This window comes from Cornus florida, unplaced genomic scaffold (genome assembly GCF_030987335.1).
Source record: "Cornus florida cultivar Cherokee Brave unplaced genomic scaffold, ASM3098733v1 CherokeeBrave_3.0.0_Hap2_Chr03, whole genome shotgun sequence".
In the NCBI taxonomy this organism is placed as follows: domain Eukaryota; kingdom Viridiplantae; phylum Streptophyta; class Magnoliopsida; order Cornales; family Cornaceae; genus Cornus; species Cornus florida.
Window position 1 is genome coordinate 27,986,791 of NW_026775573.1, and position 6,000 is coordinate 27,992,790.

Genomic DNA, 6,000 nt, shown 5'->3' on the forward strand with positions numbered 1-6,000 from the left:
ATATCATTTTTCATATATTGGTCAAGTCAAATGCTCAAAGAATATTCTTTCAAAAGAACAAAGAGGCTCAAGAAAGATGCTGATTGCGAGTGTTAATCATCGAACACAGACAATTATGTTATGTGAAAACCATTGTAGCAGAAAGTACATAACCAATCCAATTATTTTAGTGCATAATAGGATATAGCTTATTTTAACAAATCAACCATTTAGTGGGTACATTCAATTTAAAGCCACTGTCTAGAAAGCACTAAGTTTAAAAAGTATGGAACACATATTGGTTAGTATTTAAAGAGTATGATACGAGCACAATAAGAGTAATTCCTTGCTTCTTAAGTGACTACTCCTTAAATTTGAACTCTTGTTTTTCAATTGCAATGTAAAACATTTTATAAGTGCCAGCGATCCAACCCGTAAAATCACGCTCTCTACATTTTTCCTATTAAATTAAGTGAAAAAAAAAAAAGGAGTTGCAGCCGGCTCCTTTTGTGTAGTCCCCTTATATCTAATAGTTTCTATCTTTCTTTTTAGAAAATCCAATAGCCTACAATAGCAAGATATTGACAAGATATTTAAATATTCTATACTCAAAAAACAGATAATACATTAACAAGATATATAAAGACTACCAAAAAAGAATATGGAGCTAGAGTCCCAAAAACTTTTAGGCCAATGATTAAATTGCAACGACCGTTCAAGACTCTATTTTATAAAGCCAAACTGAATATATATATATAATATTACAAGCAATAGATAATAATCAAGTTTCTATTTTGTTTTCACTTATTAGATGCATGAAATGGATCAAAAAGTTAAGACAAATACTAACTTATGAAATTAGTGTTACATTTCTGCATTTCCAAATAAACCTTTTAAATTAATAGTAAAGCTATCCAAAGATCTCCAGTTGACAAGAGCTATGAATTCTCTTTATGGATAGGACTGATATAAGATTCTCAGACTGTGTTTTTACATTCACAAATTACGATATTTTTCTTAATCCAATAGCCAGTGAAGAGAGCTTATGACTCTTTTCAAGAGAGGGTGACTTCTCCTTTAAATTGATGTCTATTTCCAGCTGAAAGTAACTTTCTTTGATAAATTATCCACCACCAACAAAAGTTACTGATCATAATGTGTGAACAAAAAATGAATTCTGAAGTTTGAATGTCCATAGTGTAACATTAATGCCAGACACCCAATATGTTAATTATTATAAATATCATACTTTATCATCATATAAATAAGCCTAAATACTACAAGAAATTTCTTGAGACACCATGTATGTTCTCACCAGGACTAAAATGTTCTCATTTCATGACATCATCTGCTTTGTACTCATATTTGAGATCTGTGTTGAAAGAGGCGATAACTAATGGTCAATAATTAACAAAAAAAAAAAAAAATTTAACTAAAATCAAATAAAAAATCAGGGTTTTAGAAAGTGAAACCGGCAGAAGAAATTGACTGATCAAAATTTAGAGAGGGAAAGTAGTAGAGTGACAGAGACCTTTGAAGTTGAGAGCGATACGAACACGGCAAGAGCAAGAGCTCCCCCAGGAAGAATATAGCTTCAGCTTCATTGGCTCTTCACCATTACTCGCCTATTCACAAACAACCAATAGCTCGTTAGACAGTTAAATCAATCAGTTGAGTCTGTAGTGATTGATGTGATGGTGCTCTGTGCAATTGATTGATGATGAAGTAAGAAAATTTTAGTGAGAATTCCTTAAAAAAAAAAAAAATTAATTAAAATAAATTGGAAACAGAGCAACTGATTCACAACGAATTTGAGAGACACCAACCATAGTGCACGATAAGAGTAATTCCTTGCTTCTTAAGTGACAACTCCTCAAATTTGAACTCTTGTTTTTCAATTGCAATGTAAAACATTTTATAAGTGCCAGCGATCCATGATGTAAAATCACGCTCTCTACATTTTTCCTATTAAATTGAGTGAAAAAAAAAAGGAGTTGCAGCCGGCTCCTGTTGTGTAGTTTCTATCTTTCTTTTTAGAAAACCCAATAGCCTACAATAGGAAGAAAACCCTAATTTTACAAAACCCAATAGCCTACAATAAGAAGAAAACACAAAAACAAGAACCATTACAACAAAAAAGCTTAAGAAACACCAAATCATCATAACTCAATCCAAATTTACAGCCGAAAAAAGAAAACAAGAAAAATTCAACTGAAACAATGAAAATGCACTGACAAATGTATGGTTTGAAGCTCACCGAGAACCCTTGATCCCTCTTCTGAGCCCATTGTAGCTGGATTGAAAATTGAGCTGGGTTTCTCAATTCCTACAGCGATAAAGCTAGAGAGAGAGGGTGGAGGGACCGGCTTAGAAAAAGTCGTGGAGAAAGAGAGAGAGAGAGCAGCGATGAGAGAGAGCAGCGCGAATGAGAGAATTTTATTTTTAGGGCCAAAGAGGATCGTATTTACCGAACGAATTCGGGCAATATATTAAATTATGGAGAAAGGGCATTTTAGGCAACACAGAAAAAAGTGAGAAGGACATTTTTGGCAAAACATTTCTTGAACAGTAATAATCCATGTGCCACATCAGCAATCCATTTTAGGGAAATATGAAACTTTGACTCCGCCTCTGAGTAAATACGGAGCCCTAACCCTATTTATACGTAATTATCCCTAAGTATTATCTAATAGTAACCATTTTGGTTGATTTATCATGTTTGTTTTTTATAAAAATAAGAGTATATTTAATATTAACAAAGTTTCATTAAAAAAGTATAATCTCCCCTTTCCTTTCATTTACGAGATAACAAAATCAAACTTACCAAACTTAATGCATCCCTCCTAATCCTTCCATTCTTTTTTTTTTTTTCCTTCCAAAATTTATTTCCGAACACAAAAAAAGCAATATTTCTTCATTTCCTTTCTTTTCTTTTTCTCACATTTCTTTCCAACAAAAAAATTACTCCCATTGCCAATCGAACGGGTCACAAAAGTGCCACATGACATTTTTTTTATAGGGTCAGATTCACAAAATCCCTCCCCTATTTTGAATTTTTTATTTTATTTTTTTCAAATCGCCCCTTGTACTAAAACCACTTTGTGCTCCGGAGTACCAAAAAGTTTCATACGAGGAGAAGTAGTAATGGAAAGTTACTTGACATATGAAATTATCAAAATTATCTTTCTTTATTTAAATAATTTTAAGAGTTAAATTAAAAAAAAAAAAAAAAAAAAAAAAAAAAAAAAGAAGAAGAAAAAAACCTATAATTTTTTTTTTTTTTTAAAAAAAAAAAAACCTATAAGTTTGTATTTGCATATTTTATTAATTATGAAAAGGACAATACTTGTGGATCTACAATATCCTCACCTCTTATGTGGTTCAATAAAAATAAAATACCTCATCTTTTGTTAAACAGGTCAAAAAAATAAAGAAGGAGAAAACAAACTATTGCTTAATTTTAATATAATATACTATAATGTTTGCAATATTATATATTATTTATAAAATTATATTATACACATTGGCTTATAGTAACAAAGTTAATTATATATACATTAAATTGTACTCGTCATTTATATTTGCCTCTATCTTATAGGAATGGGGTTGTAAATATGCATCACATTATGTTAAAAAAAAAAAGAAAAAAAAAAAAAAACTATATATAATGCATACTATACTCAAAAATAAACAATTCTTTCAAATTAATAATTTATATTATATATTATATATTTATTGCATAATATATTATTAATATTATTATAATATATTTAATTAAAATCTCAAATATCATATTATATGCTTTATTTAGGTATATTATTTTATAAAATAAAAAATTTATTAGAAAATGTACTTTTATAATTATATAATGTAATGTATTTAGATAGATTTAGTTATTTTAAATTTTTAGTATAATAAATTATATAGTGTAATAATATATTATTTACGAATTGTCATTATACATTAGGTAAAGTGTCAAAAAATTGAAAGTATATGTGGGTGTTGTGAATTTAACCCTTAAATAAATTTAATGTAGAATAATATTTTAAGCATTCAAAACTTTGACACAAATTACCAGTCATATTGTCGTTTTAATTTAATTGAGAAATAACAGAAAGGGGGTGATTTGATCAATTTAATAATACAATGGGGTAAAGTGTTAAAAAAAATGCAACAACGGAGGTTTTGTGAATTTAAACCTTATTTTATACGGAGTACATTGAACTCCACTACTTTAAATGGTTGAAGGTCATCACTTTTATTAATGAGTTAGTGAATTTTTGCATTTCAAGCGGTCAAATTTCAAAATAATTATTGTAAAGTTGCATTTGTGGGGGCATTGAAGAAAGAAAAAAAAAAAAATTATAGATAAAAAAAAATTATAGATACAACCCACATTTTTTGTCCAGACATGGACTCGAACCATTTCTCTCTTCTTTGAAAATGGAAATGTTATACCTTTAGACTACATGCCTTTTGGTGTTCATAAAATTATGAAGACAACAATTGTAAGCAATGATAAGAGCGTCTTTCAGAGCCCATGCTTGTCTATTACCGCTGAGAAAACAGAGTTAGAAACTACTTTTCAGAGCCCATGCTTGTCTATTACCGCTGAGAAAACAGAGTTAGAAACTACTTAACAACGAGAATAAGACGACCTTGCGAATTGCGGGTCTAAAAATATTTTGACCATTGCTGATGCCAAGATGAAACAGGGAACGAATTAATGTCAATTTGAAGAGGAATGTAACTTCCCAACAAGTATTCACCACAAATTAGTTCGACATTTTTAACTCAATGCAACCAAATTTGGCAGCACTTCTTCTTCTCATCATTCATCGGATTAATTTTGAGAAATGAAAAATTTATCTAAGTATTCAAAAAAATCAAAATGAAAAATCTATTGAAAGTGGATCAAGAGAAATATTTTTTCATGCCAATTATTGTGCAAATTTGCATGTTTCGAAACATTTTTTCATGCCAATTATTGCGAAAAATTGTATGTTTTCTTAATCAAGCTTAATAGTTCATTTGAAAAAAAAAATGTAAAGAGAGTTAAAATCAAGGAATAAGAGCAAAATAAGTGTTGGTCATAACCTTTACAAAATTACTTATAGATTTTGTGAAACTTTTAAAAATATCTCTATTTTTTTGTTAAAATTTTAAATATATTTCCATTCAATTTTTAATGATACTCCACCATACATTATTGTTGTTCAAAATTGTCCCCTCATATAATTTTCTAAGTCCGTCGCTGGTCGTTATTACAAATTATTGTGATTATCTCAGTAAAACCTCGTCAAACAATTTGTTTTACTATAATATAATCATGTTGAATTGTTGTAGCGCGGGAAATTACAATGCGGTCATCACTTGAAATCCTAAAACTGATCCAATATGATAAAATGTTGCAATAGCTCCTAATTTCTGCAATTGGCCTATTTTTGTCATGATTTTGCTTTAGAGGTTGTATGTAACTCACTGGAGTCATTTGGTTTTCTTTGCGGCTCAATTTTTTTTTACTGAGTTTTACTGCGATACTTTTAAATTTTACAAATTGATGTTGTCGTTAAACATTTTCTGATTTTCGGTTCATGTAGTAATTCCATACTTGAAGAAGACATGATTGGTGTGGAAATGCTTCGAGAATTGTTTAGCTGTTTTCGTGGATTGAAACATCATATGCCAAGACGATAGTCGTGTGAAGAAGTTTCATGTATTTGTTCTTAATGTTTTACCTGTAAATGATGGAATAAATCGAAGGTTTGTATTGCTTATAATTTTTTTTTTTTTTTTACATATGCCCTAAAGACTTATTTGAAACTCTGTTCAGAAAATTGGTCTGTTTGGCTACTGGTTTTGCTTCGTGTTTTTTACTATAGTGTAGCAAAGCAAAAACACTAAGGGCCCGTTTGGCAACCACGGTTGTTTTGTGCTTTTGTTTTGACCCCGAAGCAGAAGTAATGTTTTTGCTTTAGAATGCGTTGAATGCTGTTTTGAAACTTGTTTGGTAATGTCTAT